Raw genomic sequence first — 24,086 nt, forward strand, 5'->3', positions numbered from 1 at the left:
TGACATGTTTTTCAAAGGTAACTTGATCAAAAAAAAATCAAATAATACTTTGGTTGAAAAATGTAATGAAAAACGTGTGTTAAGAATTTTTCGATCTCACTCCTTATCACCTTTCATCCATCATAATTTAACGAACAGTAACTCTTCCCGTGAATTTGAGTTAAAACCACAACTACCAGCCAGGACATACTTAGTCCTGCGGCCTGGTTGCCCGTAGTACCAGATTGTGTAGTTCTCTGGTACACAAGGACAAGCCGAGGAGTGTAGTGACATAACCAGTTATATTAATATTGTCATTCTGTTTTTAACACATGTAGGTGTTGACACAAATTTATTTGTTCTCTATAAAATTCTAAGGAGATATAAGTTTATTAATCCGCGGAAATGTTGAATGGGTTTTGAACATATACAAATATTTGTATAAATAATTATTATATGTATTAAAAAGCTTATTTTAATAAAAAAAAATAAAAATACTTCATGTCTACATTACATAGGACTTCAAAACAAGAAGTTTTGGAGGGTTTTTTATATGTTTGGATTAGTTTTAAACCAGTACTAGTCCTATGCAGTGAACTCTTTTAACCTATGGTATATTTTTTCCGAAATTGTTTTTTTATTTAAAAATAAATTATAAAAATTTTATAAAATTTCTTTGAAAACTCTCTTAAAGAATATAGAAATGTAATAAAATCGATTTTTACATGTGCTGATAGGTATAAGAGATTCGTCATAGGCGGATATAATACTATTGCTTTTATTACTTTTTTATTTTTATTCGTCAACAAACAGCACCATCATTATTTTCATTATTATTATTTTATTATTTTCATTATTATCATTAAAATCAGGCCTGCCAGATTTGCCGATACTTGACCCTCAAAATTGTAAAGTGTCGATTTCTCGATTTTTGTTTCAAAAATACCGATTTTTACCCAATCAAACAATCTAACGAATTTATTATAACTTTACAAAAGCAAACAGACATGGAGCTTTTAAAACAATTGGGAAAATAAATTAAACGTTATTAATTATTTAACATTATTAATTATGAAAAGGAAACACAATTAATATATGAAAATCCTGAATAAGTTTTCAAAAGTCTGATCTAACGGCTTTAAAATTTTTTAAAAATTTAATTGGTTCGAAAATAAATTTACACAATTTGTGGAAAAGTGAAAAAAACTAGAGATAATTTTCGATTAAAATTTACTCAATAAAATCTTTACCTACCCGGTTTTCGTTCGACGATAACCAGATTACAAATGTGCTAACCCTACTATCCGGGATTTAAAATCAGCTTTACAGTAATTTTCTGTGTTATTAGTATATTCTCTTACTGAATGCTCAATTTTCAAGTTATTTGATCGTGCTGTTTGGAATTGTTTTTGGTATTTTTTCAAAAAACTTTCAATGTCGGCTAGAATTAGAGCCATTTAATAATTTCATATTAGACAGACGCTCCAGACAATTGGTTACAAATGCTATAGAAAATTTTTGATAACTATACAATTATGTATGAAATAACTACATCATTTATATTCAAAATTTGAAATTTTTTTACGGAATAGTATTACACAAATAATTACACATTTTTGCAAAAGAGATACAAATTCTAAAAGATTTTTTCCAGTAAATCAGTTTCGGTGTCCCCTTACAAAGAGTTCTGTTATCAGACCTATTATAAATAAAAATTGCCTGAATCATGTATGTAAAAAAATATTGTGATTTTTAAATTATGATAATTTGTTTTTTCATTGCCGATTTATTGCTGATTTTTAAAATGTAAGTGTCCAGATCAGATTTTTCACTTTTTACTAGATTTATCGCAATTTTTATGGAAATATTAATGATAATTTAGGGTGCGCCGGCAATTTATTTTAACTTATGGATCTGCATTTATCCCTCAAAATTCTTTTTTTTACATATTTTCAATATTTCAATATTTTTGTGTTGTAATAAAGATGAATTAAATTTTTTATAAAAAATAACTAAAACAACAAAAATAACTAATAATGTTGAATTCTTATTCGTAATGTGCCAATATTTTTATATGAAAATTTTTTTAAACTCATATTAATTCTTTTAAAGCTGTCAGCCGCTTGCAGCCCTGTACTTTAATAAATGTTTATTTATTATAAATTAATCTATTTGAGCAAAATCACTTTTTACTTTCCACAAAATTTTGAATACATATTTTTTACGACACGTTCCTTATTATTTATTTTATTATAAATTTGGTAAATATTTGTAAATAGGTATGTGATTGAGATTAAAACAATAAACGATGACTGTTAGATGTGTTGAATAGCAAATGAGATAATTTATATGTAAATATCCACATACACACATATGTATGTACATATATGTATGGATGCAAGCGTATACGTTCATATGTATGTATTTATTTGCACACACTGAAACGACTATGTAAATAAATGCCTACAAATGAATGCTGCAATGCTGCTGTCCAAAAGTGTCGCAACATCTTAAAATTAAATTACATCATATGAAAATTCTATTACTGGCTTTTCAATGAGAATAATTTGTGAAATTTCTAAAGAATTTTATCTACAGCCGACGGCCAAAATGCATCTTATGTATATTTACATTTAAGACAGTTAAAATTGTTTTCTTGCAGTAAGGCTTGATCGACCAGTTATAAGTATGTGGTGCTATATACTATAAAATAAAATCTCCTAGGTTTATAACTGAGTTTTACTGTGATGGTGAATCTTTTATATTCACCATCACATCTTAGCGTGATGTGATGGTGAATATAAAAGATTCGACATAGCCGAATATAAAGCTCAAACTTGATTTTTATGTTTGTCTTTATACCCGACGATAAAAATACAGTAAAACTCAGTTATAAACCTAGGAGATTCTTCTCTTATTTTATACAAAATAATGTGTGGGTGTGTGGACTTTCAAAACAAACATATTTCTGACACTATAAAAAACATAATTTTGCCCGTATTGCTTTTTGCACAATTTTACTACTCTGGTACAATTTTCGCTTATGCACAGAAAATAATTAGCAATTTCGCTCAAAAGTAATTATTTTACCCATTTCACGTTTTGAAAAATGATATAACCTGTAACACCCTCCAATTATAGAACTACATATTTTCTAAATTTCACGAATGTATGTATTTTTTTGGGGTTCAAAGACCAATATTTTTCAGTGTTACGAACGGAATGATAAATTCAATATACAAACCATCTTTTGGCGTATATAACAAGAAATAAAATTGCAAACAATACACATTAAAGAAAGAATAATTTTGAAATCAAATAACGAAACTTTTGTTGGCTAAAAATGTAATTACATTTGAATACGTTAGAACTCATATACTCACAATAAATTTATCCGAATACAGTAGATGTATCCTTAAAAATAAAAATTTAATTTGGGTGACTTTTTGTACTTTAGCTAATCGGACAAGAGTAAAATTATTAAATCTTATATTTTACGTTCAACAACTCTATTTTTAAGGGCTGGTTTAATGGCAAGGTTTACATACATATATTATATGTATAGAATAAGTTCATACAAAATATATATAGTAGGACAATGATCTACTCGAATTGTAAAAACAATTGAAATTTTAAATAAAATTTTCAAAAAGCACAAAAATATTTTATCTACGTAAGAGTTTGTCTGGCAGCCTGCAGATGCTAATGGTATGGGCGATTGCGTTGGCCACCTTTTGTTTTAAAAAATAATTAAAAACAAAGATAAAGAAATTTAATTCCGAATCCCACATTTATGACTACAAATAAATATATTTGTAGGTATGTTTTTATTATTTCTCTATTATTTTCAACTCAAGTAGTATGTTTCAATGAGGTAATATGTACATGTATACAGACATATGTTTACCAAACTATCTACATTCGATTTCCTATAGTGCTGAATTACATTAATATATATGAATATTTTATTTTTACCAATGTTGAATTAATTAATTGTTTGTAAGTTTTGTGTATTTTATTGGAAATATTTATCTTTATTTTATGAAATGAGATAATTATACTAATTAAAAAATATTTTTTGGTTTTTAAAAATTTTAAATACTGACCAAATTTCTTTACTATTTAGATACTTTTTTATTAAAAAATTGCAACGTGTTTGTTCATGTTTTTTGTGTCCTTTTCTGCAACGGAATATGTAGATTCATTAACTAATTGAATTTTTTAATGTTGTTTGTTATATTTATTATTTATTAAACTATTGAATTATTTTGAATAGATTTATTTTATATATATGCATAGTGGTGTCAAGTGACCCAACTTTTAAAATCGATGTCTTCACACCTTACTGTAATTATTTACATAACTATAAAAACAATCACAGTTAATTATTTTAATTCGTACAGTAGCAATTATAGAACCATGTAAATATTTATTTGATTGCAGCAGTTTAATTTAAAGTCCAATTGTACATTTTGTAAACATACTACAATACATGAATACATATAAATCACGATACTAATTGATATTTGCATCACATCTGTGTAAATAATGTCAATGATCTGCTAACAATGCAAAAGTTTGACACCATGTTCAGAAAAAAATAAAAAAAAAACCCTATCGGACAGACGACACACACTTCACCTGCTTAAAGGGATATTTGTTTTGTAAACTTTGTAAACATTAAACAATAACTTTGAACGCCACACTGCATGGGCAGTTAAAAGTTCACGTGTGCCTGTATGTGTATGTGTTAAGGTTTCGTTTGTCCTTTTTCATGAGCCATAAGTTTTTAGTAGCTTTTTTACATATTCTAACACACACATTGACAAGTGCAATAGATTAGGGTGACCTCCAAGAAATGTATCATGGATCCAATTAAAATCAATGTATATTTTAAACAATTTTTCTAATAATTCAAGTGTCGACTAGTTTTTGCAACACAAAGTGTGATATAAGTTCGAATATTTTGACTGATTATCTTGGTGTTATTGCAATACCGGGAAAATAGGTGCTACCAGTACTTCTTGTCTGCTGTGACTAAAAACTAGTGTTGATGAAATGTAATCTCGGACTTTCAATGGAATGATTTGACATTGAATCAACCATAGAACCAAATAATCTGATATCCCGATTATTGGGGGCCCTTAGAATTTACTTAAGATTTTATAGAGAATTTTTACTACAATATCTGAAAAGATTTCCGATTTTCCTCAGATTAGCACCCATGTTGTGAAATTTATTGATTGTATTTTGTAAACAATAAATAGCTGTTAGACACAAAAAAATTTCATAAAAATTAAAATATTATTTTTTTTGACATCAAATTGCCGCTAAAACTTTACGATCGCTTGTCCAACCTGTGTCGTTTTCACTATCCGTTAGGATGTTGTAAATTTTTTAAATTTCATAACAAAAATTAAAGGCTTATTTATATAAATTTGTCTGAAATACATATTTTTAATGCATAATTTTTAGGGTATCAACTTAAGTATTATATTATGCGACGAGTAGTATGTAATGACATTTAAAAGGTTCAAAATCACGCCTTAATATCAAATTGCGCTCTTCAAACAGGGTCACTCTAATGCACATGTTTATTTTTTACAACTCTGGGCGATTGCAGATATGACAGAGTGACAAAAAAGTTTAAACAATAAAAATTCGTATTTTTTTATAAATAAAATAAAATTATATCATATTCAACAAATTTATTTTGAAAAATATGTTTTTATAAAAATTCTTCATTTGCAAATTTTTAAGTTTTGATTTTTTTAGGAGTAGAGTGTGAATGAAAATCTTCAATGCCCACTGTAAGTATAGGTGTTTTTAGCTATAATTGTATCTAAATACAACAAGAGTTTGTCCATGTGTTTGTGAGTTTTTATGATGTTTGTGATTCATAGAAACTTGAAAGATTTAAGAGATTACGTGTTGGATTCCAGTTTTGTGGTTCATTTTTATTTTACGGGCATTTTACATCACGAAATTAATGAAAATACAATACATATCGCTCATTTAACGTAATAGGGTCAGAACTCAAAATTCGACTTTTTGAAATAAGTAACACAAAAACTTTTTAGATTAGATTTCTATCAACTTTTAATGAACATGTCAAAAAAAACTTTCAATTACGTTTTATTCGCAACTTTTATTTAGTGTTATGACACTGTTTGCTGCAAATGAGCGATACTATGAATAAAGAACAGTTTACACAACTGAGTTGACGAATCAGCCATTGTTGTGGCTGGTTGCATTGCATTCCTTGATGCAGTTGCGGTTGTTAAAATCACATGTCATTAGGAGTTTTATGTCTCTGTGTTGATTTTATTTTTTATCCTATTAACACTTTTTATTCCACATATTAATGTAAGAATGTATGTATGTTTAAATACAGCATTAAGTGCATATTTTATGTCTTCATTTTTATATTCACATTTCAAATAGCAATAATAAGATATGGATGGATTTGTCGCAGTCATACACTCAGAAAGTTTTACATCAAATAAACAAAACAAACTAAATGAAACATAAATTAAAAGTTACAATAAATATATATTTGCAACCAAAACAAAACAACAGCGGATATGTGAATCCCTTTAAACTTTGTAAGGAAAAAACACTTGTTTATTTTAAAGCATTTCAAAATAGAGTACAGACGAATGCAAAGCTGTATGGCCGGAATTCTGTGCTATATTTTTGAAATCTAGTGGTTCGTTTTATAGTCCCGTAGATCGAGGATTCTGGTAAAGGAGCGTATTTGTAAGGAGCTTATTTGTACTTCTTCGGATTTGATGTATTTATATACATCTCCGGTCAAACTAACTGGATTAATATAGCAGACATATAAAAATGCTGCATTATGGGAAGAATTTGAAAGTTTTTGCCACATGATAGGTTTTGATTTACTTAAATTCGCATATTTTATTAAATGAGAAATCCTAATAACTTTTGTTGTAAATTAACTTTCTTAATGACAAATTTTTGCTAAATAACTTTATGGGCATACAATTATTACAATAATAAAGAGTGAGATAGAAAAAAATTATATACTCTTTACAAGCCAAAATATATTCCTGTTCTAATAAATTATAAGTTTTGTGATTATGTTAGCTTATGTCAAAACTATATTGGAAAAATAATAAAAAATTCAAAAAATCCAATTTGGACTAAAGTTTTGGGTTTGACCATTTGGTTCGGTGTGATTTCGACACACTTCCGTTTTTCCGAGTTGGTAGGAAAATGCTTTATAATTGAAGAATTCTACAAAGCACATAGTTAATTTATTTATTTATTGAAATGAAAAGCAACAATAATATTAAACCACAGAAGCTTTTGAGTAAATTGACATTCAAAATATTTTTGAGTGTACCTTACACACTCACTAACACACACTAATAAAAACTGAGATTGTTAGTCCCCTAGAACTATATTTCCGGGAAAATGGAGTTTATAAATAAACACATACAAAGGATTGTGTGGATAAGTATTAATGCAACCTCAGATATCTGTACGATGGACACTTAACAAACGTGACAATTACACACATTGTAATAATTTGGCAACAACATCTCGTCGTGGGCGTGTTTGAGAGATTATAAAACATAATTAATATACGAATGTTTGTGAGTAAAATAAGACATTAAAGTTAAATCATTAAAAATAGAAGGGGTAAATCTACTTAATAGATAGACTTAACTAACAGACACATACACAAATATTTAACAACAAATATGACGATTAAACAAAAGTCTTATTGCATTTTAAATAATTCAAATTAAAACACATGTGTTATTGTATTGTATATGTCAGTATATGACAATAGTATGAAAAGTATATTAATTATATTATATGGTTATTTTGTTTTGTTTTCCTTTCTTTTTTTCTTTGTTTTCTTGTTTTTTTTTTTTAAGTAAAACCAACATATTTGTCATATTTTAATTAGAGGCAACAAATGTAGTTAATGTTACCGCATTTTTTGCATATAACCAAATATATTTATGTACATATATATGTATATAGCCATGTGTGCAGTGTGGTTCAGTGAATGTGGAAAAAATTCCTGCTAGTTTTTCGAGGGATTGAATCCCACGTAATATATTTTACAAATTTACATGTATTCTCTTTAGGCAACATCTGCTTATGTTGCTCGATTTTTAAACCTAAACATATTCATTTGTCGTATGATTCAGACACAATCACGATTAATAATTCCTTAAACATAAAAGGGCTACGAATTGGATAAACTAATTATAAAGTACGGCTAATGGCATAGTTTCTCAAAATTAAATAAAGAAACAGAGTGAAACTAAAATTGAACTTAATACAGAAAAACTATATAGGAAATTCTTCTCTTTAGATCCTTTTTTGGAAGTTTTTGTTAAAAAGCAGGATATGTAAAAACCAAGATACTTGATTTTTGGAAGTTTTTGCTAAAATCGAGATCATTAGCCGTAACTAAAACTACAGGGTAATTTTATCACTTATATAAATGTCTCCTTGTGTTTTTTTTTTTTTTTTGTCAAATAACCTAACCTAATCGAAGTTTCCTTAAGGGCACTTCACACGATCACACTTTACGTACAAGTCTAATGAAAAAGTAAAATGAAATTCCATCCGTATGACAAAAAAGAGAATAAAAGTCGTTTGATTTATATTTTCGTGTTTACACGATTGGTATTAAACAATAAAAAAGTAAGATGGAAACAGCTGTTTCACTTTTTTATATGTGTTTACATAAAAATACATTCCTGATCTAATGCGACCTGCTTGGAATCATTTAAAAAATGAAGAGACTGTCAAATTTTCCATCTGTATTCTCTCTCAATGTGTGATGGTTTCATTACATATTGCGTTTAGGCGATCCCATCTGTACTCTTCTACACAAAATTTTGACAGATCATATTACTTGTGTGATCGTGTAAAGCCGGCTTTAGTTACAGCTTTGGTTTCTTTGGTTGGAGCAACTACATGAGGATTCAGAAGTTGTGTTTATAGTTGTTAAATAAGAGCAAGGAAGAGTTTAGCAGTGGTCTTCCATAAGGGCATTACAATAATTAGAAGGAAACTTTATTGTTCAATTCACAATCAAGTTGTATATTGTATCTACTAAAGTGTAGTAACAGTGATTGTGAACAGATTTTTGTAGCAAGTCATAAGTTTCTGTTCACAATAAAAAAACAATCAAAACAATGTCAAAAGTAAAAAAAAAACAAAGAATATTAAACTAATTAAACGAGCAAAATAAACCAAATTAATTTCATATTTATTTAAAATTCTATTATTTTCTTTATTCCACATTTTAAACTAATAAATAAACAGTTTTTAATAAAATTTTATTTTTGTTTTGGTAAACAGCTGTTTGTTTGTAATTTCTGTGTTACCACTTTATCGTTTTTTATGCCAAAATCGATTGAATTTTTTATTTATATGCTGAAATAAACAATTGACAACACTGAATTTTCTTACGACATTCGAAAAACATATGAAAAATTGTCGTAAGAGTTGTATAGAACTTTTTCATAGAAAATGCCAACAACATTGTTATGACTATTGTAGCAGCTGCTGACATACAACGCTACAACATCGATTGTGAATTGAACATATATATTCAAATTGATATTTTTAAAGCAAAACGATGGATCCAATGTTAATAAATTTGTTCTTTAAGGATTTTTATAAACAAATCCATTTGTCACTAATTATCATTACAATCTTATGTAATATGCAAAATTGATTACATTAAGATTTAGCAAAACAAAACTATAATATTCATTCACAATATGGGGTAATTATTTCATGCCATGTGTTGTAAATTTCATTAATTGCAGAAATGGCAAATCCAATCTTCCCTAGCTATTTTTTAAATATGTATAAGAGAATAGCGAACTAAATGTTATGTTTTATTATTTAGCAGTATCTATAATCTACAGATAATTATTTAACATTTCATCAAATTCATGATCAAAACTATTTTTTTTTTTTATTAAATTTTGAAATTTTTTCACTTTGATAATTTAAGGATGAAAACATTCATATGTTAACACACTTCCAGACTTTGGAGCTGGTGCGATAGGAGTAAACTTTTATCGATATGACTCTAATTTTTACAGCTCGTCTATTAAATCAAGTGTCATAAAAATACGAAATTCCCAAAACAAAAATATTATACAATCAAAAATACTTACATACACATGTAAAGTGAAAATGCATTTGTCATTACAAAGAAGGGAAACTCCACTAAAAGGCACTTACTTTAAGGTTTTTTCCGTTTTTTTCTTTGCATTTACATTTGTTACTTAAAAAACTTTGCCAAATACAAAAGATGTGTTTGTATGGGTGTTACAAAAAAAAAACCCAGCAGTTCGACAAAGAGTCATTGTATATGTAAAAGACAGTCATTTACACTAATGTGTAACCAATTGAAAGAATAATCATGATCAGTTTTGTCTGAGTTCATAGTTATACAGTTATACTATTTCATTACTTTTTAAGTAATTTGATTTTTATGTTAGTTGACTTTAAAAATTGTTTAAAACAGTTTTGTTGTGCGACTTTTTTTAAATTTGATTCTATCCTTTCAGCATCACTTATATGTACTAATATATTCCAAACTTAAAAGTCAGAGTTAACTGAAGACGCAAATCAGCATCATTGGGGACACGTCACTATCTAGTAAAATAACTAGTAAATGAGCTAGTAATGTGACTGACTCACAAGAATACATTTAGAGATTACCATCCATTGACTGTAGAGTGACGATTGAGTTCCCACGTTAAAATGGTTGGTCACCTGGGTAGTCGGGTGGCTAGGGGCCACTATATGTGGTATGTCAAGTGGTTAGTTCGGGTCTGTCCTGTCGAACTGCTGGGAATGTACTGCACAAAACAACATAGTATAAAAATAAGTAAAACGAAAAGGAAAGAAAAAAAAAATAGTGTACATAGTTTTAGTAAGTTATTTGCTACTCGTTTTATATTCATATTCCTTATACTGCCAGAACAGTTTTTGGTTGAATATTTCGCTTTTTTTTGTTTTTAATGGTAAAAGATTTGTTGGAATGAATGTTTTGCTATTCAACGAAATTTGTGAATTTTTTGAAAACATTTTATGACTGTTAAACATTCATAACTTTGAAACATTTTACATGCACTACTTAAATACTCTCTGGACAAGTCGATACTTATATCAAACATAGACTGACCATTATGGACTTGAAGAATACATGTGTACATATTTATTGTACATATATGTATGTAAACTTTTGTAATCTAAATAGTCGTACAAGACTGTATTTCTATTATTGAACTTAAATTTGAAGAGGTAAACAAAAATTATATACACACATAGTAAAAATTTAAAACTTCGGAAGCATGTTAAAACAAAACTGCAACAACATTTATAGGGAATTGATCAATAAGCCAGATTTAACACAATATCCCTTTATTACGACCAATATACGCTTTATAAAAGATAAATATTTTGCTTCCTTCACTTATTCCGCTTAGCGTAAAAATGTTTATATTAAAAGAATTTTTTTTTTTAATTTCCATTAGTATTGAACACATTTGGCCACTCTAAATTTAATAGAAATACAATTCAAATATAATAAGTGATGATGAACTGTTGTGAAAAAAAAACTTAATAAAAAAGTGCTAAAACATTGTCAGTACAATTAATAAATTGTAAGGGTATAAAATATGTACAATTTATGTTTACAACCCTATAAACTGTTATAGTTTTACAAAAAAAATCAAAAAAATAGAGTTTTATATATATGTGTAATATAAACTGAACATTCACCCTTTCCGAGGTTTTGTCAAACGTTACAATAGACAATGTTTTAAGGCATTTTTTGAGTATAATTAATAACTTCAGTTTTATTTTTTTTAGATGAAAACTAAGACTTTATTATATTTATAAATGGGATTTGGAAAGATCTTCCATATTTTTAAAGTATTTTAAAATCAAGCTTTATGAAATTGTATATAAAAAAGGGTTTATTTAATGACCAAAAAATAGTATTTTACTAGATCGGACTTTACACTTTTAAAAATATATATAAGACTTAAAAATATATTAATATTGAAAAGTTAAAATAAATTAATCAATATTTATGCAACAAGATATCTTTTTGATAATGGATTCATCGCAAATACTATGTATTTAGTTTTATGTTCCGTTTAGCAATGAATAACACGAAGCCACTTTTGGCCCCCATACAACTGAACATCAGACCCCCCCCCAAAACGGCTTTTGACCTCATAATTATGTCTAATATAAATGCATCTCGATGAAGTTCGTAAAGAGGCTTTATATATCCCTCATATAAAGCCTCTTTTAGAAAATAAGTTTATCGTCAATAATTGCTTATATAAATCGGAATCAAGGTAATATTTAAGATAAATGATTTTTTATGAAAAATTTATTAAATTTCATATTCATACTGGTGTAGGGTATCATATGGTCGACCAAGCCCGACTATACTTTCTTACTTGTTTTTGTATTGGATTCCTCGCGTAGAGGCTCTGCTTAAGAAATCCAAAATGTGCATATTTCACACTATTGTAATTGTGCTAATTTCACTGAATTAATATTATTTTTCAACACAAATCATTTAGAAAAGGACAAAAATTAAGTGATTTTATAGCGGTTCGGAAGCAAATTTGTACATCAAAAGCAATAATTGCAGAATATAGGCCTTCCAAAATCTGATAAAGGAAAAATTTCTACAAAATTTATTTGCATCCCTCAAAGAAGCCACTCTAATATAATCCTTAGCATTTATATGATAATAAATTATACCTGTCATTATGGGGGGTCAAATAAAGAATCCACATACACATAATTAAAAGAGTATTTAAAGTGAAAATAGAAATATTTATTTTCTTATTAATACATTTTATTTAGGTGGCAGAGCGGCAAATGCGAAGTTGAATTCGCATTGTTTGCAATAAATAATATATAATCAATAAGAAAATTAAGAAAAAATCAATCAGTAGCTGTTATGAAATCATTCACGTAAAATATAAATGAAAAACACATGCAATTTTATTTATTTATTTTTGTTTTCTTCCTACAGACACTTGTTGTTTGTGTAGCTAATAGTTTTATATTTTTTTATTTATCTTCAATTTTAGTGTTGTAGGAACTATGGTGGTGAAAATTTGCACGGACAACTAATCGGGTTACGATTAATCGTGAAACCTGTGGTTGGATTTTAGTAAAATAATTTTAAACAAACGTTTTTTTTAATGAACCATATGTTCATTAAATAATTGATTTACAAAGAATTAATATCATAAGTAAATCAACATTAAAGAATCGAATACTTTCATTATTCGATAAACAACAACATTTCATTCTTTAACTGTGCAGTATATATAATAAAAGTGTGTATCGAAACAGATACACTTATGAATGAACGAATGAATGAATCAATGAATAAATATTTACGTACGATTTTTAACTAGTGTGTATGTATGTGTGTATATAGATATATTTATACAGTGTCTTCCATAGCTATAACGTCAATATAAAAAAAATATTCAAATCTTTTTCTTAAACAGTAATAAAACATATTTTAAGAAAATAGACGTCATTATTCCTTTTAAAATTTGTTTAAAAATATTTTGAAAATAAACTTAAATTCATAAGTTTGCAAATTTGACTTATTATACCCTTCACCTTCGTGAGAAGGGTATATATAAGTTTGTCATTCCGTTTGTAATTTCTATAATATAATTTTCCGACCCTATAAAGTATATATATTCTGGATCCTTATAGATAGCGGAGTCGATTAAGCCATGTCCGTCTGTCTGTCCGTCTGTCTGTCTGTTGAAATCAGTTTTTAGAGGACCCCAGATATCGGCGAGATCCGAATCTTCAATAATTCTATTAGACATGCTTTCGAGAAGATCGCTATTTAAAATCAGCAAAATCGGTCGGTAAATAACGGAGATATGAACAAAAATCCGAGACAACCTCTGAAAATTTCATAAAAAAAATTGTTATAAAAGCAACAACAACACTGAATATAGAAAAAGATTTACATGTGTGTGTGTGTAGATGTATTTGGTTTTATTCAGCTGTGTATTTTTTTGTTTTGTTTGGAATCCAAACATACAAAAAATACACAGCAAAAAAATATGATTTGCATTTTTTGTTAAAATAAAATAATATTTCCTTTTGTATTGCAAATATATTTTTTAATGAATAGAAAAAAGTATTCAAAACGTTTTCAATTATATGAGAGTAGATTGTGAGTTATTGTACAATAATTTTTATGCGAATAATGTAAGTTTTAAATTTAAAACTAACGCAAATTTTTCCCAAGTGCTTTTGAAAACAATTTTTTTACGATAAACAAAAACAAAATCTACGTCTCGTCAATGTTTACCAGCAATGAATCAGAGGTCGAAGTCGACCGGCTTCTAGTCGGAGCTTAGCCGCCGCCGAACTATATTTAGTTGCTTGAGCCGCCGCCGAAACATTCGGCTTAAATCGACTCAAATTTTTTTAATGTTTTTATTAACAAGACTGTAAGATCAATTATGTTTAAAATACACTATGGTGAAGGGTATATAAGATTCGGCACAGCCGAATATAGCACTCTTACTTGTTTTAATTTAAATTTGTTAAAAGTTTTCTCTGAAATTGTTAAATGTGTTTACAAATAATGTTAGTAAATTTTGGTATAAAAAATAGATATTGTAATAAATTTCTTTCTATCTGAAGTTTAAGTTGTGACCATGAAGAGAAGACTCCCATATATACTATAATTTTTTTAATAATATAAAAGAGTAACTGTAATTAATATATGTATAACAAAGAAAATGTATGCAATAACAAACAATAGTTTTCTAATTAAAACAATCAAAGGTAATCTAAACAGAGACTTAAAAGGAAAAAAAAATATTATGTAAATATTTAATAATTGAAAACCTTCTAACTATGACGCATACTGTATACATACTTACATATTTGTATATTTACACATGTGTATGGGATGTACGAGTAAGTACTCGAATTCATATACTACTTGATGTTCAACTTTATAAACACGGAATAATGAGTCTACAGCAATTGTTTTATATTTTTATAAATTTTTTTGTTGCTTTCATTGCGTACGCAACACATTTTCAAAGAATTGTGGAATAAATAGTCCACAGAACTAATACATGTGTACATACATATATACATGCATTAATTCAGTCTGTAAGTAAGTGTGTGTTGATATTAATGTTTATTATTTACAATGCAATGGATATTTTTTAAATTTTATATAGATGAACGGATTAATGATGCCCTTCAGTGTGAAGGGAATTTTCAAAATTACTTTATATCATGAAGTCAAATTATGAATTAATTGTAAAATCCAGATTCTTAATTTAATATAAATTTCGCAAGTTATGATACTATTACCAAATTTTACAACATTAACAGATTTTCGAAACAGATTTCATATTGAATTTCAATCAAAAATATTTATTCAAACTTAAGGTACATTTACTCCTATCAAATATTTGAGTTGGAACAACTAATTTTTGTTGATGTTTTCTTGATCCTACGTGATTTTTTTAATTGCAAATAATGTCGAAGGCATCCTAAAGTAATAAAGCTAAAGATATATTATAGTTCAGCATCAGCAACATATATGAGCCATTATTAAAGTTTCTTAATTTCCTTTGAAATTGGACTAAATTGTTAATAAATTTAGTAAGAATAAAATGTGAAATAAATTTTTTACGGATTATATACACAAAACTTCCAGGCTAAAAATTGCTAAATTTTAAAACTGAACTGAACTTGAACGTAAATTTTTTAAAATATCAGTTTTTGGCGCGGCACATCGCACTTATTAAGGGAATTATCTATATAATTAATAGGTAAAGCAATCTTTTGTGACCCCTTTTATTCTTACAGTACACATCCGATCTTCATCAAAGAAATTCAGAATTTTGGGAGCTATAATCATTTACGTATGCTTGAACTAAAATACAAACAAAGCAAGAAACAAAACATGAAAAGTAAACAACAACAAATAGTGTATCTGATGGTCCTTATAAGTATAAGAAATCGAGTGATGCGATATATAATCTTAAAAAATATTAAAAGTTTGTCTAGCCCCCATACAACCGTACCCCCCAAATAGGGCCTTTTGGCTTATAATTAATTTAAATGATCTATTATGTTAACAAAAGTCGACAAAACTTAGTTTTATAGAACTTTAAATGACGCTACCGATTTTTGTAATAATCGGGCTTCATTTGACCCTATCCCCCATACAAACTCCCCTTCAGAAATTGACTTAAAAGTCAAAATTCACTTCCAAACACTAATAACACTTTTAAATTCTACATAAATAATATTGAAGAAGACTTAACTCCCCCTACCAACATTTTTAAGGATAGGGCTATATTTTGCCCTACTCCCCTTTGAGCCAAAAAAAATGTAAAAATATTCCGAAATAAAGTTAAAAAAACGAACCAAATGCTTTATTTATTTAAATAATCCCCATTTTTAACATTCATACTGACTGGTGTAGGGTATCATATGGTCGGCTACGCCCGACTATACATTCGTACTTGTTTTTATTTAAACACATTTTGCTAAAGCAGATCATAGACGATGCTTAAAAATATGTCAAAGTTATCACCATTTGCAAGTTTTCTAAGTACTGTAATATAAAACTGGTGAGCATCAAAAATTTATATAATTGTAGATTTTGTGGGACAATTAAAATATACCAATCTTCAAAGCATCACTGTGTAAATATTTAATTCCTTTAAATTATAATCTTTTAATTGCATTCCCTTATAAATCAAGATCGTAGATTCAGATATTAATCTACGATCAATATAGCCCTACTACAGGCTATATTGAAGGCTTTGATAATTGCTCACATAATAATTTAAAGGAAGGACCAAGGTCATTTTTGCCAAAAATTTGATAGGTGTGAACATATGTTAAGTATTATCTTATTTTAGGGGCACATCTATGAAATTTACACATACAAGTATAAGCAATACAGTCTTAATAAATTGTGGTTTAGAAATTGACCAAACCTTCACACTAAGTGGTAAATTTCTGCAGTGTCCACAGCAGCAGAAATATTAAGGTGAAATGAAGCCAAATTTATTAATTCGAAGGTAAAATTAAATATTTATAAAATTTCACTAAGATATTTTTTAGGTCGCTTTGGTAAGAGAATTAAACTAGTGTAGATCAAGGTACATTGTATTAACTATAAGGTAGTGTTAAGAGAACAGCTGATGGTTTTTTTGTTAATAGACTTTAATTTTTACATGTAAATGGAGTTTGACAACTTGCTGGCACTTTTAAGTGTAGGTATGTATGTGTCAAACTCCATGTAAAAAGATATTGAAATGATGATTGGCGATAGGGGTGTATTAGATTTTTTATTATTTAAAGTTTTCTTTATTCAAAGAACTATTGACTTATGTAAAATTTAAACTAAATATGACCTTTTTTATAACAAACGTTTTGTTAAAGTTAAATGTGTATCAATTCAAATCTTAGGTTGTCAATTTGTTTTATCGGTTTGTTTGACAAAGGCCAATCTTTGTATGTTTTTATATATTTAAAGAGTATAGACTACTAAACTGCTGTACTGTTTTTTTTTTTAATTTTTACCGTGTATTCCTGTATGTCTGGAAGAGGAACGAATCCACGCCCATATAAAGAAAATATTAAATCAGTAAAACTGAGATAAAATTACATTTAGAGTCCTTAAATTTTGTAGGAGCCACTTTTGTATCAATATGAGTATTTAGGACGCCTAAATAAATTAAATATAAAAATTTGTTTACGTTGGGAACTATTAATGTTAGAATCTTGCACGAAGAACTATTACATCCATGTAAACATTTTGGGCGGATTACCAATGTGGAGAATGGCACCTCCCATATGAATTTAATACAAAAATTATTTGGAAGCTAATAGCACTAAATATTCAATATTCATTTGAACATTTTGTAGAAAACAGGCGAACATTCACCTGGGGGAGGGGAGTCTTAGAGCCTCCATAAGAATTAAATAGAAAAAATACGTATTTCTGAGAAACTATTAGACTAGAATCTTCAGAACTTTGATATTCCTGTGAACATTTAGAGAATAATGTTTGGACTTTTAAAGGGGGACATAGCACCTTCCATATGAATTCAGTACCAAATTTCGTATATCTGGGAAACTATGAGATTATTCAAATTTTGCATAGATTACATTAAGATCTTAATTAACGTGAAGAACTTGAAATAAAACCGTATTTGAGCTATAGTCATAAATGGGAAACACTTCAGATGACAGTTTCATCCCCAGTTTTTAGAAAATCTTCATAAAAAATAAATAAATTATATATCGATATCTCTAACAGATTAGCGGTACCTACGATTTGAATTTTGAGGATTTCAGAGAAAATTCTTTTTTGATATTTTCTTACTGTTATGTATTTTGTATAAAACTGTTTACTGTTTAGATACAATTTTTGTATCTTACATACAGTTCGATGTATAATCAGCCTAATATAAAAAATATCATACTTATACACGTGCCCGTTAAAACTTATTCAGTCAGGTGTATATTCTTGAGAAAATTATTGCTTCGTCTGTTGCGGAAGTATGCATATTTTCGTATACGTACATATGTACATACATATGATTTGTAAATTAATATTAAACTAGCTCTTGAAATAAATTTATTTTTAATTTTTATGACTTAATTCGATCATCAGCATAGCTTCAAATAATACAAAATTTGTTTTAAATACAATTTATTTATATTAATGAAAAACCTTAAAATTTCTAATTTTTTGGAATACGCAAACGGTTATTTACGATTAATACATCATTGGACGATGATTTAAAAAAGTAATCCAAAAATACTTTTTTTAATTTAGTCTAGCTCACGAATGGCCGTCGCTAGACTTCAAATATTTTGGAAAGGAAAAGCAAGGTAAATTTTAAATGGGGTGAAAACACGCGTTTTTGTATTCCATACAGAGTAAGTCGGTCTAATATACATATATGTAAGTATGTGTGTGTGTATCTTTACACTAGTATAAATGTACAATATAATTGAAAATTCAACTTTACAGGATTCGACCTAATAAAGATATTAAGTGGCGATGTGGACGAGGTAATAAAGAAAATAGAATCCCAACGCACATTTTTATAAATTACAATCGAAGTTTTTTTATATAAAATACAGCGAAATTCCGTTCATATAGACACATCTTTTATTTGAAATAATTGGAATTATTTTTATCATTTCAATTTTCATAGATAATAAATTAAAGTGAGTGGATTAATTTTATCTCAAAATATTCAATTACTCATTCAGATCTAATTAACATTTTTATTTAAAACTTATAACGCTTTTTAACTGCTAGACTGTGCATGTAAGCTGTTAAGTGTTAAAATAATTAGTTGTTTTGTTGTTGTTTCATTTAGTCTATTTAAATAAATAAATGAAAAATTAATAAATATAAAATTTTTTTATCTAGCATTTGTATGTAAATTGTTAAGCACATGATTGATTTTCACACACTTACATACACACACATATACATATATGTATATTTAATACAAACTCGCGTACACATGCATTGAATTAGTCATTATTTTTTTATTTTTTCTTAATTATACAAAAGTTTAAAAAAAAAACTTTGAACAATAACAACAATCAATTAATTAATTCCCTTTAGATAACAATGTTATTCTTTAAAAAAAGAACTTAGGGTTTCCGGAAAATACAAAAATTGCGTGGTAATAATTCAAATATTTAAATTTTTCACCACTAAGTGGTATTATTAATCCCATTAGTGTGTTGTGAGGATATTGATCGAATTCTTACCTTAAACTACCTTTAATTAACTTAAAGATGCATTGAACAAAACTATAAATGCTTATTGGTTTATACAGGATTTTAAACATTTACACCCTTTCAACACACAAAACTAAAAAGCTACAAAAAAGGACAAACATTTTAAAATTGTTTACTGGGCAATTAATCAAACGAACGATACTACTGACAAGTTAAACAAATTGACTTATTTGAAATAGCGGAAAGTAGGCTACACTAACAACAAACTTCCCACAATTCGCACAAATACTCTTTCAATATTGAAGGCATTAGACCTGTGCGTAAAATTTATTTTGTTAATTTTAAAGCACATATAGAAACAAATCTTAAACCAATTATGAACTAATTTACCATCATTCTGGTATATATAAGTATTCTTGTGAAATACTTAGTCAGTCAAAAAACCATATGAAGAGATTATAGGCTCAAGATAGTTTATTTACCATCATCATCAAACAAAATAGACAAAATTTGACTTTTTCAAGTAAAAGTTATAATAACTAAACATTTTTTAATTTTAAGCTTAAATTTATTAAAAAAAACTTCTTTGTAAGTTATAATGTTTCCAAATAATTTATGAGAATTTGATTTTTTTCTCCATTTAAAGGACATTTCTGCAAATAATATAGATTAAGCAAAGGGCAGGTTTAATAAACATTTTATACCATGCATGTATAAAACATATGCACATAAAAAAATTTAACAATAATAATACTTATTTATGTATATATGTTACATAGGTATGTATTGAGACATTAGGGAGTATTTTTTTATATTATTAAATTTTTATTTTGGAAAGTCTTAAGTCAATATTTACCGTCGATATAAAAGCAATTGTGTTTTGTTTTTTAAATAGATCGCAATTTTATTATAAATTTTATTATAAATTTATAAAGAAAGGATCCATGTTACCAAATTCTGTACCGGTTAAATATCTTAAAGTTTGATCGTTGCAAATTAATACCAAGAATCAAACTGAACCCACCCCACACTTTTTACAAAATTTATAACTCTAATGTACATAGTACATATGTATATAAGTTTATATTTATACATAAATATATAAACGGTTTTACTTGTAATACAGACATACATTTAATTTTTAGCACGTGATGAAGATGTTCATACATACGTGTGCCTAAACACCGAGACTATTTTTATTTTTCAAATTACGATTTCAGTTGAAAGTGAATAAAAAATATAATAAACTAATGTTATTAAAGAAATAAATTTTAGACATGTAAAGTTATAGATGATATTGTATTGAAGAACATCATATTCGGACAAATTGTTATTAAAAAAATATATAGAAAATTTGTTTCATATTTCTGTTAATAAATTTATAAGACACCCACACAGTTATACGTTTTTTATGATTTAGTAATTGTATTTTATGTTTTATTCGATTATATTTTGTTAATAAATAATATCTGAAATCTCTAATATTTGTTTGTTTATTTATTTAAATGATTGTAGGTTGCACTATACACATTCGTTTTCATTCGATTATTTAATATGTAAACATCCGAAATTCGAGCATTTGATTAATTTTTTTAATCAATAGTAATAAACCGAATCTATATACATATCTTCAATTTGAATGTTTATAAATGAGAGAAATGAATGTAATTTGGATAAATTTTTAGGCGAAGGATACAAGTGTTTTTTTTTTTTCACCACATATTTTTCTATTGGCAATAAATAAATTGATGTTGTTGTTTTTAGTTTTATTCAGTTATTTTAATTAACAACAATTACCCACATACATACTACTACAATACTTTTGCATTAGAACGACCCTTAAAAATGGATTTAATTTGGGTGTATTCTATTTAGTCTGAAAATAATGGTGCAAAATTTGAATTATTAGCACAAAATTTCGCATTTTTACGAGCATATTTTTGCATGATTTTACTCTTGTAGCATATTTTTGAAAAAAAAAAAATTGTTGAGCTTGAATACATTAGTCCCATGAGATCAAAACTTATAGTTTGTTATTGATAATATATTAAATTCTAATACGTGTTTTCGATTAAAAAATTAGTAACGTTAATTATTGGATTCTAAAAGCTATGAAAATACAATTGAAAGAATTTGTTGTACAAAATTGTTTATTTTTTTGGACCAAATATGCCTTCATGTTATTTATTCTTTAACTGAGCGTAAAACGGAATTCTATTAAACTTTGAAATAAATTAATTATTAGAAATAAATATCGTAGGATTAAATATGACATTAAATATTGACTATTCTATTACATTTGCAGTGTTTTGAACTGTTCAATGTTAAGAAATAATGAAAACTTTTAATTTTAGAGCATTTTTTTTTTTTTAATTTTAAGATCCTATTTTTACTTTTCCACTGCATATTTGTGTGTATAAAAATTCATGTTGTACCTAAATGTTTTCCCAAAATATGTATTATAAACAAAACTGTTGTGTATCCGCATTTTGGATTAGAATATAATTTTTAACACTTTTGCTTACTTTTTTACAAGTGTTGAAAATATCAACGGAAAAAATTTGATCTTAATGTTTATGTCCTTTGACAGGCTTTATTTTTTACTTTATTTTAGTACACGAAAAACAGATGGAAGTCTATACAAGACAAATCTATTTAATATTAGGACAGATCTAATATTAAATAAATCGAATATAATCGAATACAGTAGAATGGAAAAAGTTATCAAGTGCGTATTGAATGTTTGTTTACAATTATTTCACTGTCGCAATCAAAACACACATGCGAGACAATGTTACAGATAAATTCAAGTGTAGGTAGATGTTTGAATTCACATACATACAAACATACTAGTAACAGATGGATGTTGCAACTAACAGCAACTCGAAGACACTTTCCGTCTTTGACGGATACAAGTATTGCACAGTATGTATATACAAACACACATCCATACATATCTATTTAACATACATTTTTGGATGGATGTGTAAAGTATTCGAAGTATCGAATGTCATTCATTACAATTTAGTTACACATACTCGTAGTATTTATTTCTTAAGTTTGAAACACAATCACGTGTAACCAAGCGCAACAATTTCAAAACATACCGTTTAAATAACGACAAAAATATCAACTTCGAAAAATAAATCCACAAAAACACAAAACTAAATTAACACTTTGCAATTGTTATTGTTGTTTGATGTTTTTATTTTAAAATAATTTTTATTATTTAACAATATTTTTTTGTTTATTTATTTTTAATGTATTTGAAGATTATTTGATATTTACACGTTTTTTTAATAAAATTTTATAAATAAAGATGAAATTATTTGTTTTTATAAATTTTTACATTGAACAGACGACAAACACAAGGCGACAGAATAACAGCTACTGAAAAACACATCCGAACATAACGAACAATGTTTGTTAACTAAACTTTAAATATACCGCACAGCGCCAACCACAAAATAAAAAAATAGAAAAAAATAGACAAAAATAAGCGAAACAACAATTCAACAATACGAACACAATACAACAATGCAACCAACCTAAAGCAGCCACTCACTCATTCACTGAACTAATAACTACCGTTTGCTATTCGTATGATACGTATTACCCAAATTGTATATCATATCGTCTGTTGGTTAAATCTATTGTTTAGTTCGGTAGCCCATACACAAATTATTTACTCGTACTTAGTTAGTCGGTTAGCTAGATGGATAGATTGCAGGCTGGCTGGATAGCTAGATGGTTTATCTAGCCCGACAGACTAGTTGGATGTCTAGCAATTGGCTTGATGTCTGCCTGGGACAGGCATACATAAATGGTCCATCAGGTTGTTACGTTACAAACAATTAGATATTAATTTGCTGCATGTTCGAATCAAACATGTCCGCTGAGCCTATTTTGTATTGTATGTATGTCTATACAAAGTATCCCTACAAACATTAGAAAGATAAATTCCAAAGAACATTTAAATGCAATGTCTGCATTTTATTATTTGGTAGATAATAATAAAAGCAATATTTCCTTGATATCACAATAGTCCACGGTTTCGCATAGCCCCCATACAAATGACAGCTTTAACAGTCATAACTCATATAAGGCCGCCTTCAGAAAACTAATTTAAGGCATATTACTTTGCGTTTATGGGAGAGCATTATATTTACGTTATACGGTTTGATTGTGGGTATATAAGATTTTTTACAAATTGTTGTTATACACAATTTGCCAATTTATCGCTTTTGGCATTTTTTTCTTAGCGCTTT

The 24,086-nt window shown here is 27.4% G+C and overlaps 1 protein-coding gene across 6 annotated transcripts in view; it reads right to left on the bottom strand.

The window, feature by feature from the left end:
- Positions 1-24,086, bottom strand: part of LOC111680680 (RNA pseudouridylate synthase domain-containing protein 2-like) — a 105,929-nt gene that overhangs the window by 40,307 nt on the left and 41,536 nt on the right. Inside the window, exon 1 of one of the 6 annotated variants that reach the window (XM_046946049.1) lies at positions 22,857-23,055. The exons of 1 other annotated variant lie outside the window; for it this stretch is intronic. The gene's annotated coding sequence lies outside the window, so the exon portion shown is untranslated. Of the gene's footprint in view, positions 1-22,788; positions 23,056-24,086 lie in introns of those variants that run through there. 4 more of the 6 variants (XM_046946058.1, XM_046946040.1, XM_046946063.1 and 1 more) reach the window with 4 other exon arrangements.

The sequence above is a fragment of the Lucilia cuprina genome, chromosome 2 (genome assembly GCF_022045245.1).
Source record: "Lucilia cuprina isolate Lc7/37 chromosome 2, ASM2204524v1, whole genome shotgun sequence".
In the NCBI taxonomy this organism is placed as follows: Eukaryota; Metazoa; Arthropoda; class Insecta; order Diptera; family Calliphoridae; genus Lucilia; species Lucilia cuprina.